At 39.4% G+C, this 19,052-nt stretch overlaps 3 non-coding genes across 3 annotated transcripts; 2 read left to right on the top strand and 1 right to left on the bottom strand.

Moving 5' to 3' along the window:
* Positions 1–2,496: 2,496 nt before the first annotated feature.
* On the bottom strand, positions 2,497–2,662 carry LOC119768189. The gene has a single exon (XR_005278001.1). It is a non-coding gene; the product is annotated as a U1 spliceosomal RNA (small nuclear RNA).
* Positions 2,663–3,753: 1,091 nt separating this feature from the next.
* On the top strand, positions 3,754–3,919 carry LOC119768190. Its single transcript, XR_005278002.1, has one exon. It is a non-coding gene; the product is annotated as a U1 spliceosomal RNA (small nuclear RNA).
* Positions 3,920–5,875: 1,956 nt separating this feature from the next.
* Positions 5,876–6,040, top strand: LOC119768192. Its single transcript, XR_005278003.1, has one exon. It is a non-coding gene; the product is annotated as a U1 spliceosomal RNA (small nuclear RNA).
* Positions 6,041–19,052: the final 13,012 nt, after the last annotated feature.

Below are 19,052 nucleotides of genomic sequence, written 5' to 3'. Positions count from 1 at the left end.
CAAGCCATAGTTTCAAAATTTGAATGAAAAAAGTGATTTAAAATGCTTTTTACAATAGTTCAGTTGTTCTGCAATTATTAGTTTTCATAAAACGTTAGATTTGACGAAATATTTTTTTTGCGATGATAAATGATTCTAATGATTTGTTATAAACCCAATCATGCTAAAAAATGTGCAAAAGGAATACATTTTAAAATGATTTCAGCTGATTTCACTTCAATTTCCATTGATTTTTTTGGTCGTCTTTGTTTTTAACTTCAACTTGTATTTTAAAAATATTTTAATTTTGTTTCGAAAACAATGCAAAATCATGCAGAAAAGGTTATTAATTTTATTTTTAAATTTAAATAATCGCCAAAGAAATGTTTTAAATAACTCTGAGTTCGAGATTATTGTATGTATTGACTCACCAAAATCTTAACTGATCAATAGAAATTTGGTTTTCCTTGAAACTATTTCTCTTTCATTAACCGCTTGGTAACAGAAGGTTATTTAAAAGCAATTAAACAAAAAACTAAGAAAATTTGGTCAAGTAACGCAGTCAAGTTGAAAATGAAATAACGCAGTCAAGTTAAAAATGAAAAAAAAACTGATTTAAATGTTTAGTTTATAAATTTGAACCTAGATGCCAAAACTAAGATAATCTGTTTTGATGCGAATAAGTAAAACAGACCATTCTGCTTCACTTTTATTTTAATAAATTTAACTTTTTAGATGTTTCAGTTTTCTCGCAATTTAATCTTATGAACCAGAATATTTAATTAAGCCAATGAGAATTTTGTTAGCAGTTTTTTTTACAAACTCCCCTTCATTTTTTCCCGAAACAATATGAAAGTAACTTAACTTTTTTCTAAATGTTACTTTTGGAAAAGAAAAAAATGTACAATCGATTGTTAACTATTTAGAATACATTTTAGTAAAACGTTTAACTATTTTTCTACTAGACTTACTGAATTGTCTATAAAACCCAATTTGCAGAATTGATTGCTAAAATTCCCATGAAAAAATATATTTATAGTTTTTCTACTACACTCAAGCCAAGAAAATAGTATTTATTGAATATTTGGTGTCCAAAAAAATCTTTTCATATTGTTCCAAATATTGGAGTAGGGGCAGAATGGACCATGGGGACAAAATGGGCCACCCTTGGTTTTGGGCTTTAGGATGGAATTAGACCAACTGTAATGCAAGGGTCTTATAAAGGACGTCAAATAACATCACCACACCGAAAACGACGTTTGAATTCATTGTATGTTTAGAATTATGAGCAAAAATGTAAATTACTGACAAAACCACGCAAATGTTGTTTATTTCGAGGTTCTTAAATAAGCTTTCTGAAAAGTTGGTTTGTTTGAAAAAATTTGTTCAATGCTTATAATGTTACTAGATGTTACTACCAAGGTAAACAAACAACAACGGAACCTTAAAATCATTTAGAGGTTTGGTGGTGGAAGTGTTAAATTAAAATCCACTTGGGGGCAGAATGGACCACCCTTTTCCTGCCTTATAAAAACAATCAAAAGTTACGAAATGCGAGCTAAATGGATTATTACACTCCTGGTAGCTTCACAAATCACGTTTAATGCAAAATTAGTTGATTTTTTAGTCATTTTGATGCTTATTTGTAAAAATAGTGTCTTATTTCGATATATTTACACTATTTTCAAAAATGTTTGTTTTGTTAAGTGACTATTTTTATAAAAGTGATCAAACTTCATGAAAACTATGTTAGAAAGGTCCCTTAAGTAAATTCTTATCTCCCTTCAACGTTTTATTAGACGAAATAGCTTGTTTTCTAAGGTGGACCATTCTGCTCCGCAGGGTGGTCCATTCTACCCCGCACCCTGGAAAGTTAGTCGAAAATACACATTTTTTTAAAGTGCATCAAAAATAGTTTTAAGTCGTATTTTTCATCAGCCAAGTAAACAACATTGAAGAGAACATTCCAAAGCATAGGCCTACTATACTGGATTCATAAATTTGTATGTTTTTGTAAGGTTTTCGGTATATTTTACTTAGGCGGACCATTTTGCCCCCTGCCTCTACATACAAGTGTTGAAATGACACATATTGGGTTCTTTTGAAACAGTTTTAAGGATGCCATGAAATTTGGTTGTTTTGTGATTAGCATGCCTCGAAGTATTGATATTTTTACCGTGAGAAAACACTAGCCAAACTGATGATCAAAAAATGATTATTATTATGGGTGTTTGTATGCACTAATAAGTTTAATGCAGCTCTAATTCATTATGTATCCATTTTATTATATGAGTATTTGCATGCCAGATCTATCCAATTAAAGAAAAGGATCTTGGAACATTTGATAATTTTCTCCAAAAAATAAAAAAGACAATACTTTTAAAGACTAATCAAATAAAAAGATGATCCAGCCACAGGGTAATTAATTTAAAACAATATATTGCAAACTTCAACTTTTTTAGGTTTATTCTGAATAAAGATTGAACAAATAGGTTTTTTTATTATTCCAGAATAGGATCGGGATGTGCGCGTACGCACGTCCCGGCTACCAAAAATAACACACACGAGATATCCACATGAGGGATATTCGCAGGGGTCAACCCGACCGGAATGTGCAATGGCCAAGCCTCGCCCTGGGGGAACCGCCTTGATGATCACGGTAACCCCTGTGCCAGGTAAGTATGCCTTCTGGTGGTTTGGAGGGATGTCTTAGTTCGATGAAGAAATGGTTTTGTAGTGATTTGGTAGGAGTTTCAGAATTTTACCTGTGCAAAAAGGAAATTCGAATGAGAAAACTTAAACTCTGCAAAAGCAAATTTCCTGTTGGATTATCAAACCAAACTGCAAGCCCTTTCCAACCACGTGGATCCAACGGTTCCGCCAGATCGGCTAGAGATCGTGGCGACCTCGGCCTAGTGCCTATTTATTCGTGGCGGGAATCCTCGGCTCGTTTGCTGCCATTACCTGTTATTGTTATGGCTGGTTCCATTCCACAAATTAACTCGTATTCTTGTATTGCACAATTTGATGGGCTCAGCGTACTTTGCTCCGCGCTGCAAGGCACTGCCTCGTTCCTTTAACTTTTTTTTCAGGATGAAGCGCGAGATCCTCTGCAGAAATTGTTCGATGAGTCTTGGCCTTATATTGATATCATTATCTGATGTTTCAGTGTTTTATTGGCCAATTCATTTCTTCTCTTCCGAGTGAGAGCATTTTCTCAGCCATTCCGGGTCCCGGGGAATTTGCGCGGAACCGCCGGTAAGGGGAGGGCAGCAAGTTTTGAATACAATGTGGCGGCATGCCAAATGAAAGCGACGTGCTGCTCCTCAACGGAATCATCGCCGTGGGGTCTTTGGTCCGGGGTCCAGGGTTGAATGAAAAATCTCCAGGTCGTACATCAGATCATGCGGCCCGAGCTGACGAACGTATCGTGGCAAGTGGATCTGCTGGCACCGGCTTCGAAGACACTGCCGGGCACTGGGGATGGATGTCGAGTGAGATATGATTCATCGCTGGAAGGAGGGAAAACACATGTTTGAACGGGGGATTGTTCAACGGGCCCTGGGCTGGGAAGTAGGTCGAAAGAGGGTTTGGCTTCCGGAAAATGTTGGGGAAAATTCGCTGATGTACAGTTTGAGTTATTCCTATTTGAATAGATATCTCATTTGAATTTGTTCATTACGGGATTTTACCTGGTTCTTGAAGAATTTCTACAAATCACTACTGAATCATGTCTTCTTCGAACTAAGACATCCCTTCAAACTACCAGAAGGCATACTTACCTGGCACAGGGGTTACCATGATCATCAAGGCGGTTCCCCCAGGGCGAGGCTCGGCCATTGCACATTCCGGTCGGGTTGACCCCTGCGAATATCCCTCATGTGGATATCTCGTGTGTGTTATTTTTGGTAGCCGGGACGTGCGTACGCGCACATCCCGATCCTATATTATCAATTTTCCGGACTATTTAGAAAATAGAAACAGTCACAGTACAAAACGTTGAAAGCATTGCATTTTAGTTTTGGTTGCTTCTAAATTTCTCATAGAGAAAATAAAACCATTTTCGCTGCTTATCTTAAATTGCATTATATATATTTTTACTATTCTACAAAGTGGAACAACATCAAACCACGCCGCCAAATGTGAATCTTCGTCCACGAGGCCACCCGCCGCGTTCGGAGTGGGAAATCTTTCCAAAGACACATAAATCAGGCGACCATTTCCCTAAGCTCAGATTGATTTTGAAGACGAGCCGCCGATTTGTTTGTTTTATTTCGTCTCGCCAAACCCCTCTGATTATGCATATCAAGGGTGGTTGCCAACCGATGTCAACTTGAAATCAAAAAAAAATATTTCAACCCTTTCAAGTCAATAACAGCCCCACCCACCCTAGATTCCAGGCCATGGGTGATGTGTCACCGCGAATGTTTTGATCCATCACCGAAATGAGTCAAAAGTAAAGCACGTCAATCAGCCCAGGCCCGAATTCGGTAAATCAATACGTTTTACGATCCTGTGAAAATACGTTGACGGTTTGTTTTATCGCGGGCATAAATTAATTAACGATGGCCGTCGCCGACTGCCGGCTGACTGGCGGGGTGATCGCTCGGACATTTTCGAACAGCAGAAATTAGGCAACCCTGGGCGGGTGTGTCGTTTGCAAGCCATGACCACCCACGAACTATAAGCCACGCTCTTAAAAAGGGTTTCAATGGCTTATTTTGGACATGATAACAGATATCCAAAATAAATTCTTATATAAATAAATATCGACTTCCTAAAATGTTAAATTGCAAATTAAAATCTTGAATGTTCTTAACGATTAACAACTCTTTATTGGTGACTCCATGAAAGCTTTCCTTTTTATCTACAAAAATCACTTGCCATCTTCCCATGATCTGTTTTGCCGAAAACAAGAGCAATTCCGAGTGGTGACTGTAAAATTTATCGCTCACCGCATCTATGAAGAATCGGATACCACCCGCCTCGAGGTGATCCGTATGAGATCGTCGGATCATACATCAACCGACGGGACCCTGGTCTATCTGATTGAGACCCTAGCGAGGAGGTCGCCGGAGGAGTCCCGAGAAGTGATTCCGATGGTTGTTGATTGTATTTATAGAACCGATGACACGATCGTAAATTGTGGGGTAATTTAGACGGGATCGTAAAAGCAAACCGCGCAAGATGTCTCTAACTTGGTGGGATTCTCCGATTGGCCAACCTCCAAGATTGTCGTTAGGTTATCAGATCCGAAAATTAGACCTTGGATGGCAGACGCTGATAAGGAACCAAATTTTGAAATAATAAATTCATCAGAGGATTTTTTTTTAGATATGCTGATACGGATCGATAATTAAAGCCAAATTAATGTGAGTGATGCTCGTTTTTGATGGCCGTGGTGAATAAATTAGCCGTCCCAGCTTGACGTGATCTTGTCGAAAGTAGACCGATCCGTGTCAATCACGGACCAAGACGAGACTCTCCACCCCCAGATGTGGACGGTTCCGTCGTGTGTGGTCCCAGCTGGCCAGCTGTTCGAGGTTTCCATTCTTAATCATCGATTTAAGCGCACCCATATCGCGGAGTCGTGATCTGATTTCGTTCGAGCGTTGATTTCGACCAATTAGTCAATTTATTAATCATTTCTCAACCCAGTTGTTGACGACGGGAGAGCGTTTAATCGATACTAAAAGCTCGTATTGGAAACTTCTTTAAACAATTGGGCAAAGTTTAAAAATTTCTGATTCGAATTAACTTCTCATTAGAATATCTTTCGAACCTTTTTCTGCTTAGAATTTTACCTTTTTGCACAGGTAAATTTCTCAATCCCCTAAAAATCGCTACCGAACCATATCTTCATCGAGCTAAGACATCCCCCAAACCACCAGAAGGCATACTTACCTGGCACAGGGTTACCGTGATCATCAAGGCGGTTTCCCCAGGGCGAGGCTCGGCCATTGCACATTCCGGTCGGGTTGACCCCTGCGAATATCCCTCATGTGGATATCTCGTGTGTGTTATTTTTGGAAGCCGGGACGTGCGTACGCGCACATCCCGATCTCAACACAATCAAAGAAAGTCTTGTATATATTCATGAAAAATAATGAAAATATTTTGATGATCTAAAATTATTTTTAAATGTTGCTAAAAATCCATGTTCAAAATCCAATATTAACCCGTGTAATAATGCAAGTTTACACGGAACAAAATCCGGCCGGCGGATTCGGAAAATTTTTGCGATGAATCCGAAAACAATGCTCGTTTCCGAATTCATCGAGAATTCTTCCAATATTGGAAGAATTATTTTCGATATTGAAAAAAAATGTTTCCAAAATCGCAAACATCATGTTTGCGGTCCTTTTGTCTGTGCAGCCTGCCGCAGCCAATGCGTTACGCTGTCAAATTCAGCTGTTTGAGAGCATCATTACCGGTGCGTTGCGGAAATTGTTGCTATTCTATTAACCCGTAACGCTTCTATTTTAGTTTAGTCACCCACCCGCACACCGGTCGTTGTCAAATTGGGTTGTCAATTTACTACCCGGCAACCTTACCGGTGGTTGCTGAACTATTCTGTTCGGCAGTTTGATGAAAGTGTTTGCAATATTTTTTTTCAATGAGGCCATTTCAAATATTTTTCAATGTTTATGTTCATGCTGGCCAATCTGGAACCGGTTACCGGTGGCCCCTTGGGAACAATTCCGGAATATGATAGAAATCCTATCATCCGACATATTAAACTTCATAAAATTGAATTATATGACAATTTACGGTCATGCCATTGACCCAGTCTGGTAACTTTTGAACCGATTATCGGTGGTCCCTTCGGGACACTACCGGAATATGCAAAAAAAAAAACCCTATCATCTGGCATTTATCAAATTTTCATACTCCGGAAGTGTCCCAAATGGCCGCCTGTAATCGAATCCAGAGTGGCCAGAATGGGTCAGAGTTTAACGGCATGAGCATTAGGGTGTAATATGGTTGTATGGAAAAAAATAAAATTGTCCAAATTTAGCGAGCACAGCAATTTTTCAGTCCCTTTTGGGGTCTTAAACAACTCCCCAAATTTTGGGAACGATTGGTTTAGTCCTCACTTTGCGCAAAGCGATTCAATTTTCCATATAAATTTGTATGGGAAAAACCATTTTTTTGGATTTTGATATTTATAAAATCCACGTTTCACGCTATATCAAAACTGGATTCATATTCGGATGCTCTGGAATGTGCTCTACTACTTTCCCGAAGAAAGTATGGTGCTAACTTGCTCCTAAAAAAAGATACAGCGTGTTCAAAACTCGTCTAAAACGTGTTTTTTGCTCGAAAATCACGTTTTAGACGAGTTTTGAACACGCTGTATCTTCTTTCAGGGACAAGCTAGCACCATACTTTCTTCGGGAAAGTTGTAGAGCACCTCCCAGAGCATCCGAATATGAATCCGGTTTTAGTACAGCGTGAAACGTGGATTTTATAAATATCAAAATCCAAAAAAATGGTTTTTCCCATACAAATTTATATGGAAAATTGAATCGCTTTGCGCAAAGTGAGGACTAAACCAATCGTTCCCAAACTTTGAGGAGTTGTTTAGGACCCCAAAAGGAAGTGAAAAAATGCTGTGCTGGAAAATCGATTTTGATATTACACCCTAATGAGCATAGATTGTCATATCTTACAATTTCATGAAGTTTAAAATGTCGAATGATAGGTTTCTCCGGTTTCTCATATATTCAGGAAGTGTTCCCAAGGGGCCACCGGTAACCGGTTCCAGATTGGCCAGAATGGATCAGAGAACATCGGCATGACCATCTTTCAATTTCAAGAAGTTTGAAATGTCCGATGAAAGGTTTCTCTCATATTCCGGAAGTGTCCCCAAGGGGTCACGAAATTCACTAAAATTCAAATTAAAACCCAAACATGCTCAAATGATTTTAAATGCAAAGGAATGCATATTTGATTAATTTCAGCTGAATGCATCTAAATTTCATTTTTTTTTTTAGTTTTTTCCTGGTTATTCGAGCCAATTTTTTAATAATGGTGGAGGGGTGAGTTGATCGACGAAAGCTTTGTAAAATATTTGCTGCAAACTTGATCCTCCGATTTCCACATTTTGTCTGCCTGAATCAGTTGATAGTCAATCAGATTCGTTATCTAACTGTAATGAGTTCGAATCCCTAAGGAAGTGCAAAGTAAGTTTGAGGGTCAGTTCATAAAAGGGTCAATATGACTTGCAAATTAATAAATAAAACTTTTATTTTTGCAACTATTACAGAATTCTACCTAAGTCAAACTTGAACTTTTTTTATATATTTCTAAAAATGTTTGATAAAAGTTTTGACGATATTTACTAGTTTCACTCACATTGAAACGTGTAAAATTGTTTTAATTATAAAATATTTTGAACAAATTGTTTGTATCCTAAAGTGAGGATCAAAATATAAGTTTTTTTTATTAACAAAAAATTAAAAAAGATTAGTATATAAAACTTAAAATAAACCTTAGTTTTGAAAAAGTATAAAATCACTTTACAAGTGGTCAACGGGCCATTTTACATGATCATTCAAAATGGGTCCGCGGGCCACAAAATATCATCTCGCGGGCCACGTTTGGCCCGCGGGCCATACTTTGGGCACCCCTGACTTAAAGCTTTTAAATTTGGAAATGGATGTACACTAGGGTGTAATATCAAAATCGATTTTCCAGCACAGCATTTTTTCACTTCCTTTTGGGGTCCTAAACAACTCCTCAAAGTTTGGGAACGATTGGTTTAGTCCTCACTTTGCGCAAAGCGATTCAATTTTCCATATAAATTTGTATGGGAAAACCATTTTTGATTTTGATATTTATAAAATCCACGTTTCACGCTGTACTAAAACCGATTCATATTCGGATGCTCTGGGAGGTGCTACAACTTTCCCGAAGAAAGTATGGTGCTAGCTTGTCCCTGAAAGAAGATACAGCGTGTTCAAAACTCGTCTAAAACGTGATTTTCGAGCAAAAAACACGTTTTAGACGAGTTTTGAACACGCTGTATCTTTTTTTAGGAGCAAGTTAGCACCATACTTTCTTCGGGAAAGTAGTAGAGCACATTCCAGAGCATCCGAATATGAATCCAGTTTTGATATAGCGTGAAACGTGGATTTTATAAATATCAAAATCCAAAAAAATGGTTTTTCCCATACAAATTTATATGGAAAATTGAATCGCTTTGCGCAAAGTGAGGACTAAACCAATCGTTCCCAAAATTTGGGGAGTTGTTTAAGACCCCAAAAGGGACTGAAAAATTGCTGTGCTCGCTAAATTTGGACAATTTTATTTTTTTCCATACAACCATATTACACCCTAATGTACACATTTTGTTGGCCTGAGTCTGTTCTAACCGAAACCAACAAGAAAAATCAAAATATTGTGCTCCAACATGGTTAAAACTGCTGTCCCAATTCGCCCCATGTGTCCCGATTGACCCCAGTTTACGGTATTGTGTTTTAGTAAGTTTTATGGATAAATTCTTGGATAAATTTGAACTATCTAAAATATACTGTATCTGCGTAGACGTCGGATTTGGAATAAAGAGAGTGTTGTTCAGCTAGTTGTCCAAATAGGAAAGAGAGCGCGATACATGTTCGCTTCTTTATTTATAAGTTTCTTACATGTGTTGGTATTGGTAACATTTGATAGCACTAAACGTCAAATGACATTATGCGGGAAAACCGAGGGATAGGACAATTCCTTCACCCTTTAATAAGAAAATACAATAAGTACAGTTTGTATGAGTTTATCAATTTAAGATATACAACAAAATCAAAAGTTAATTAAATATGTTTGGAAGAACAAAACAGTCCTGAATGTTCACTATTAATTAAGAATAAACAATTATGAGTTCTTCGAAAGAAGGTCACCAGCAAATAAACCGCCGTACTGCTCCTTGATCGATTTCCATTCATCAACATCGACTTGTATCGGTTCGCCGAGACCACCCGTCGAAACTGATATTCCTGGCCACATCCAGCCTGACTCGACACCGTGTTGTATCCAATGCAACCACCCGAACGTTGCACCCGACCAGCCATGGCCAGCCTCATGCCCATCGACATTCCATGATTCACCACTCCAACGGTAACGCTTCTTGGTTGCAGTGTGCTCCATTTCTGTTGTAATGATAAGAAATAAGATTTAATAATAATGATCAAAATTCCAACATTAAATAACAAACATTGAATACTGAAACAATCAGAATTACAAGTGCATAGTCTATTAACTAGGCATTTCGACAATCCGTCATTCATCACGATACCAGTTTTAGAGGTGTTTAAATTGTAATGTTGTTTATATTTGTAGCACATACTTATATTTTGTTTCACCAAACAAGCAAAAGAAACTTTTCTAATTCCAGTCTTGGCAATCACCTTTTTCACCACCCTTCGAAAAATTTGCCTTTGCAAGGAACAAAATATTTTTACTTTCAGCAACCAATGCCAGAAAATTTTCTCAAATATCAGGTTTTCTACCAAAATTTTATTATTAAATATTATTTTGTTATAATACATTATTTGATGCCTTTGCAATTTTATAAAACACAGCTTCGCTTTTGATAGACCACCATCGTCAAAGTTAAAAGTATTTACCTCGGTATTTACAGTATTTATCAACAAAAACAAATTATGGAATTCTCCATTCGTCAATTTAATCGGCTCTATAAATAGATTTTCAAGCAGACATTTTGATAATACGATGACATATGTGTTGTTGCAGCCAAACAATTTTATGTCCAACATTTGTTGTTTCTTGATATAGTACCAACCATGAGTTTTCCAAAACAGTTTCATTGATCTGGCATAGATGACTTGTAAGCATTTCCTATTCCCTCTTTGAAAATCCAGCGATTCTACCACTTTGTCATTTAACAACCAGCAATCGTCCACAAACTTTAGATCATGCCGACCACAAAAAATGTTAACAAAGCGATTGTCCAAATTTTTAGCACATCCTTTACACAAAATCAAAATAGATTGCAAGTTTGCAATGCTCGTCAAAAATGTCACCATCTTTGTGTACTGAAACAACGTGTTTTCCATCGCTTTAAAGCCAACTCGGCCTAAAATCACAAAAAATATCATTAAAATTGTTAAAATTAAATCAATGTTTGGCATAGTGTATTCGTTATCCAAATTTTGCCTACATAGCATAAGTTCAATTAAACTCAAATTGTTACTGTCAAATTGCCGCTCTGAATTATCAGGAACCTTGTCAAATAAAATGTAATCTAAACTAACACACTTTAAAGTTTCATTAATTGAATCCAAATTTGGAGTTAAAATTAAATCCTCATGATTATTATCAACATTTATCTCAATTGCACAATCAAAATCATTGCCAATCAACAATTTTTCCTTAAAACTTTCATAACTGTCAAATTGCACATGTTCCATGTTTTTATAAGATTCAAAAACAAACTCCAAAACAAGATTCTCATCATTCTCCCAATCCGGGGTATGTTTAAAATTAGCTTCAATTGTATCCTGTAATTTATCTTGTTCAATCGAACCCACTGTATTATTCACTGCTAAATGTTGCTCCTTTTCCAAATCATCACGAATCAAAAACAATTCACCCAAATTAAAATCACATTTTTCTTCCCAATCCGGGGCATGCACAATTTCGCCTTCCACCTTAATTTCACTTAAATCTCTTAAACCACCAAACAGTTTATCATCCCAATCCAGGGCACTATCACAATTTACATCAATATCACAAAAAGTTTTATCAAACAAACAGTTTAAATCAAAAAACGAATCATCCTCCCAATTTGGGGTAAATAAACAATTTAGATCAATATCAACATCATGCAAGGAAAAAGTGCTGTCATTTAACAAGCAACTATCATCAATTTCCAAATCAACCATTTGGTCCTCTATTTGTGTTTCATCAAACTTAACATAAGTTGTGTTCAAAACAGTAAAAATTTTCATGCATTGATCGTTATTATCTTGAAGGTTTTCTATTTGGTTGAACATTTCCGCATTTGCGTACTCAATTTCACCACCTTCGTTGCAGGAATAATCATCTGCAGTACTCTCACCCATGAAATTCACAAATTGTCTGTTAAAGTAATCAAGTTTGAAGCAATTTTGCTTAGAATGACCCATTTTCCCACAAAAATCACACGAAATTCTAGTCTGAGGATATCTCCTATCATAGCTTTTGTCATAATACCTTTGTTGTTGTGTTTGGTTATTGAACCTTCGGTTGGAATTAGAATTGTAGTTTATATAGGGCTGAAATCTTGAATTGTTTTGCCTTTCTGGATAATTTTGCCGTTGCAACCCATCATTTTGTCTGTAATTTCCGTACCGCGAAGACCCTTGTCTTTGTGCTGTTGTCTTTGAATGTAATGAATTTGTTCTGGTGTAAAGTAATTGTACTGTCCCAATTGAGATCCCCCTGATTGATTGTTTAATGCTTTAACGTTTTGTTTTGCTATGTCCCATGTTGTAATGAACTTGTCCATCTTGTCCAAAGTCAAACCTTCCTCCTTCAGCAAATTCTCTTTGAGATTCCCGTCAAGAAGACCCGCCAGAACTCTGTCCATGATGGCCACGTCCTTAAACGCCCCAAAACCACAGAATTCCGCCTGCAGCTTGACCGACTGCACGAAATCCTCATTGGATTCGTCAGGTTGCTGGTTCCGTTGACTAAAACGAAAGCGCTGGACTAAGTCAGGCTCCGTTTTGTCCAATTTTTGTTTCAGTTTCAACACAATGTCAGCATAAGAGGCCTTATCCAGCTCATCTTTGCTGTAGTGCAATTTTAATTGAGAAAAAAGGTGCAGGTGGTTATGTTCTACATGACCAATATGACAAAGAACTTTGTACAAAACTCTAAAAATCATGCTATTGAGGTTTTGCAGCGCGCCTGTGTTTCAAATGTAGGTGGCGCCAAAATGAGGTTACTTGCCAAAAATCGTTTTTCTTTCTGCTGGATTCAAGAACAAAATCGCTTATTTCTCATGGTTCCCTGCATCAATCTTAATGAAACTGGTTGCAAAAGACGAGAAAAATTTTTTGCTTTGAAATAATGAACATCTTTTTTTGGGCACGCAAAAATTGGTGACCTTTTTCTTTTAAAAACATGTTTTGGAACACGAAAAAATTAGTTTCCTCGTATATATCAATGAAATAAACAATTATATAGTTGATAACAGATGTGTTAACGTATATTCAACAATTTTTATTGATTTTTTACAGACTTTCTTGCCAAATAGTCCAAATTACTATCTTTTTCTAAATTTACAGTTTTCTCATAGAAAAATCAAACAAATATTTGAAAGTTATACACCAAATTGTTGGAAATAATTTTTCTCATCCGAATCCGGCATAAGTTTTATAAAAATGTTGATTATGAAGGAAAAAACACATTGTTTCAAAAAATCATAGGTTTACGCTATTTGTTCATAGGTGGCGACATGTGTCTTTTAGCTTTGCTGCAAATTCTCTATTTTTATTTATATTTTTTAATTCTTTGCCTATTTATTTAATCCTGAATAATTAATTCTAAATAAATTTATTCAATCAATGGCACCGGTAGAACCTTCCCTCAGGGCCATGGCCACTCCGGGTGTGGCAAATCCTGTCAAAATGGCCAGTTTCATCACCAGTATCAAAAACCATGATTTTTGATACCCATATTGCCCCAAATCGTATGGTTCGATAAATGTCCCCCGGTAAAACCTTCCTCAGGGCCATGGCCACTCCGAGTGTGGCCAATCCTATCAAAATGGCCATTTTCATCACCAGTATCAAAAACCATGATTTTTGATACCCATATTGCCCCAAGTCGTATGGTTCGATAAATGTCCCCCCGGTAAAACCTTCTCTCAGGGCCATGGCCACTCCGAGTGTGGCCAATCCTGTCAAAATGGGCATTTTCATCACCAGTATCAAAAACCATGAATTTTGATACCCATATTGCCCCAAGTCGTATGGTTCGATAAATGTCCCCCCGGTAAAACCTTCCCTCAGGGCCATGGCCACTCCGGGTGTGGCCAATCCTGTCAAAATGGCCATTTTCATTACCAGTATCAAAAACCATGAATTTTGATACCCATATTGTCCCAAGTCGTATGGTTCGATAAATGTCCCCCCGGTAGAACCTTCCTCAGGGCCATGGCCACTCCGGGTGTGGCCAATCCTGTCAAAATGGCCATTTTCATCACCAGTATCAAAAACCATGATTTTGATACCCATATTGCCCCAAGTCGTATGGTTCGATAAATGTCCCCCGGTAGAACCTTCCTCAGGGCCATGGCCACTCCGGGTGTGGCCAATCCTGTCAAAATGGCCATTTTCATTACCAGTATCAAAAACCATGAATTTTGATACCCATATTGCCCCAAGTCGTATGGTTCAATAAATGTCCCCCCGGTAGAACCTTCCCTCAGGGCCATGGTCACTCCGGGTGTGGCCAATATCCTACCAGTTTGGTCCCAACCCCGTTACCTTGAATCATTCTGGTTTCCGAGTGACCGTTCTAACAATGTTCTTTAGAACAGAATTCCTCCCAAGGTGGTGCTCAACCTGTGTCTTTCAATGTGTGTATGTGTGTGTGAGCAATAAAATTACCACCGTCGATCCGTCTCTGACGGATTTTCGGTCAAAACTAACTGTTCAGAGGCTATCTGTTAGCTTATATAGCCCGCATGAAATGTGGCAACATGGTGCAAATGTTGCCTCGTCTCCTGCTTTCTTGGAACTGTCACGCGAGAATGTTGCACCATTGTTGCCACACTTCATTCGTTGCTGACCCCTTCCGCAGTACCAAGCATGCAACATTTTCGTAACGCGCGACATTTTTCGTTTTTCTGGATTGACACCTCACCAGAATAGAGCCCTTAGGACAAAGTTCTTTGTCAAAAGAAACGGACCACAGATCGTCATGAAATGCGATTTCTGACGATCATCCGGCACTTGATTTGCGTGAAAGGTATAGGCTAGTCGATCGGACCAGTCCGTGAACGACGTGCCTTTTCTGAACATCTCAATGGAAGTAGCAATCCCGTTCGAACCCATGTTTTAATAAAATCAAAAATAAAATCAAAATTTCCAAAGAAAGCAAAATGGAGAAAAAAAAAAAAATCTCAACTACCCAAAATTCCAGGGATCGAACAAAAAAAAGCTTTCTACTCACCGATCTCCGTCCCGGCCTTTGCCAGCAAGCAACACAAACCCCCAGTAGATGACTCGTCCTTCGACCAGCGCACCAGCACCGAAAATCGTCAGTACCCGGAACAGCAGAAGAAACTCCGCCGTGGCCAATAAGCCCCACTTGCGTTTCAGCTCCTCCAACAACAAAAGAAAATCAACGCTCGCCGCGTCGCGTCGCCGACCAGTCAGCGTCCAAAATGGCGTCCGATGATGAAATTCCACCGACTACCGCACTTCCGCAGTCCCTTTTGTTCACCAATCGACGTGACACACTCCCGATGCCGGTTCCTGAACCGTGCGCAGATTTTCCTCGCTAGTTGCTCGCCTCCTGCCGGTTACGCCAAAAATGCACCGCACACACCGTCAGATCAATTTAGCACACGAATTCGCCGATAACGTGCCGGTTCCAAACAAAAAACCACGCCGGGAATCGCCCACCGCGACCAGCAGAACAAACGACGTAAAAATTGCTCCCAAAACCACAGCACTCCGGTTCAATCACTGGCTTAACAACCTCTGCTCACTTGGCGTCGCTGCTCGCTGCTCGACTTAACAAAATGGTTGCCGCGGAGACGCTAGCAGTCCCGACACTGGTGAATTTGCAGCTTTTGTTTTCTCAGCGATTTTTCGCTAGCACAAATGTGAACGACTTAATCCCCCGTGAGGAAGATAGAACTTTTATTACCGTCCACACCGTCACTCCAACGAAAGAAAATCACCGATTTATCGCCGCGCAGTTCTTTAATTCCTCGTCGCTAATTAAAATATACTGTATCTGCGTAGACGTCGGATTTGGAATAAAGAGAGTGTTGTTCAGCTAGTTGTCCAAATAGGAAAGAGAGCGCGATACATGTTCGCTTCTTTATTTATAAGTTTCTTACATGTGTTGGTATTGGTAACATTTGATAGCACTAAACGTCAAATGACATTATGCGGGAAAACCGAGGGATAGGACACTATCATGAGTGTAATGGTATCGCATATTCGTGAAAATCGGTAAAACATGAACTTTTTGGATGTTCCGGATTTCCGGAACCGGTAGATCACCTGGCCCTGATATTAAATTTGTGATCAAAGTACAGGTAAATAACTGGCGAATGCAACCCGGAGCATCCTGATTGGTTGAAATTTGCCAGAGATAGAGGTCGTCAAAGTTGGGGTCTCAAAAAGGCCTTTTTTCTTTTGTAGTAGATTCCACGTGGCCACAGTGGTTTCGGAAAGGGGACATCCTAAGTTTTCATTTGAGACTAAGAGAACCGGATTTCATAAAAAACTGGATTTTTGGCGATTTTTTAAAGTTTTGGGTCGAAAAGGACCCCAATACATTATGTGTGATTTTTTTAATACCAAGGGAAAATTAAGGAACAATTAGAATTTTGGCCACAACCCAAAAGTCCTTCAGAACTAGCCCAAATGTATTCTATTCAATGCAATAATGTAAAACGATTTGAAGTAAATAAAATAAATGTAATCAGTTAATAATAAAACGAAAAATACAACAAAGATGAAGAGCATCAAACCATACCACTTGACATATAAAAGAAATGTATACATTATAATTATTATAAGAATGTTCAATAAACACATAAAATCTAAATCCTTAAAAACTAGACAAAAACTTAACCTACCCGGAAATATCTAATTTTGTTGAAGCTAATCGGAATACATTTAAAATTTTCATTTGTTTTTGTTTGCAAGGCTGCTTGGTATTTATAAAATGTCAATGTTTATTTTCATTTTCTGTTCAAGTTTATTTTTATTTTCTATTTTTGGCTTTAGTAGTATTACTGATAGAAAGTTTAAAAATGAATTGGTTCAATTTCTGGTCTGAGCAGCGGTTCATTTTCGGCCGATTGTGGAAGCATTCAAAATCTAATTATTCGCTCTACAGCATTGCCTTGGCGTTCTCGGTTGCGAGATTTTTACTCGAAAATAGGTGTCCGAAGACTTGATTGTTGCAAACCGCTGACGACCTTTGGATTGTGAGTCCAACTGCATTACCAGCGACTCCACCGAGACAGGACCCAGGAAGACGACTCCTACACCTGGAATGAGCTAACGACCTAACCTCTAGGTTAGACCGGGGCCAACATTTACTTCCCCGTCCGACAGAAGGCGTAATCAGATAAATCTAATCTCGAAAAATGCCACCGGGACCCTTCTGGGATCAAACCCAGGCCGACTGGGTGAGAGGCAACTACGCTTACCCCTACACCATGGGACCACGGGTGGAAGCATTTGGAATTGGTAAAGATTTTGAACCTGGCAAACCTCCGATTGTTTTGATGCGGACGCGTTCGCAACCGGGAAAGATTTTAAAGAAACTTTCGTGTTGGATCCTTTTCAAGTTGAGCTGGGCGGAATTTTACATTGACTACTCCGGTCGAGAATCCAATCTTTCCATCTGATTGCTCGGTAGCTCCCGTTCTTCGATCTTTTTACCACTGCTCTGGTGGATCAGCGTTCTCCCCAATCCACCCCGATCCGATCTCGCCACTAAACTCCTCTTTCGTGGCATTTTTTCCAGCAACACCTCTCCTTTACCAACAACGTTCAAACACACCCCCTAATCCGTGCTCAACTGGCCACTATTCCGATTCACCGGCCACTTCCTACCCACTTTTTGCCACACAGCACCAGCACCTCCATCGCACCGTTCTCCTCTTCCCGATTCCGCTGCCTACGCAGTAGTCAAAACCGACGACACTAGCTGCAGAATATGGCCAAAGCTTCGACCAGTATCGGTTTCTTCTCAGGAAGGCCCTCGTATTCCACTTTTTCGGTCCTGATAACATTTATCAAGAAATCGAATTGCCGCGCAACATTCTAAACACATGAAACCGAGCAAACCGGCAGATTGTTGTTTTGAACTTTGACAGTTCCAAGTTTTAGTTGCGTTGCTAGCGCGTTGCTAGATTTGGTAACTCGCTCCCAACCGACGCGTTACGTTTTAGTTTAGCAACCCATTTAGCAACGACCGGTGTGGAAGCAAAGTTACTAACACGCGTTACAAAACCCTAAAACCGGCCTAATACTCACGCTGGTAAGGTTGCTCTGAGCACCGCAAGCAAAACATAAACAAAAGAGAAAAAACCGTCGTGAAGGCCAATATTTTTGCCAAAAATTGATTGGTAAGTTAAATTAGTTCGTTTTAATTATTAAAATTCACATTCACATTCTTTCTTACAGAACAAAAAGTATCGCCCGGCAGAGCAGTGGGCGGACAATCTGTGCGAACCAGTCAGCTGAAGAAGATTACCGTCCGATTACGCCTGTGTAATCCGCATCGAAGCTGCTCACCAAACGACTAGACTAGACAAACTTCCGGCAAGGGTACCTGCACCTGCTTTGGTGCAACCGGCGGCGATTTTATGACCAAAACAACGCGAAGTTGATACGACATGGGTCGCGCTCCAGCTGTGTAGTGGTGACCCGGAATTTAGGATGGTTTTTGGCATGCGATACATTTCTTCCGCCGCCTTCGCTCTTGAGTTTGGCCTCATCCGTCGGATCCAGATTGGGATCATACTCAGGCGCGTCATCGGTGTGTCTCCGCGTGCATCTGGACCGTCTGGACACTCTTGCTCGCGTCGTGAGTTTGCTGCAACTGGCGGTGCTCAAGATCGCCCTCCTCGAGCCAAACGTCGCGCCACGCCTACACTCTGGGGACGCTCTTTGGACAGGTTGCCAATCGGTGTATGTGATCGGGATTCGCGGTATGTCGGGCTTTTCCGTCTGACCTTGTGCTCTCTCAGTGATCCTCCCCGTTTGCGAGGTCCTTCAGATACAACTTTGCGAGCTTCTGGTGACGGTCCGGAGTGAACGGCTCGAGTGAGGTGCTCGTTGTGTAGAACTTGCAGTTCGCTTGTTGCACAC

Source organism: Culex quinquefasciatus, chromosome 2 (genome assembly GCF_015732765.1).
Source record: "Culex quinquefasciatus strain JHB chromosome 2, VPISU_Cqui_1.0_pri_paternal, whole genome shotgun sequence".
NCBI classification, from domain to species: Eukaryota; Metazoa; Arthropoda; class Insecta; order Diptera; family Culicidae; genus Culex; species Culex quinquefasciatus.
Note: the sequence above shows the minus strand (reverse complement) of the source record. Positions and strands in the feature narration are given on the sequence as shown.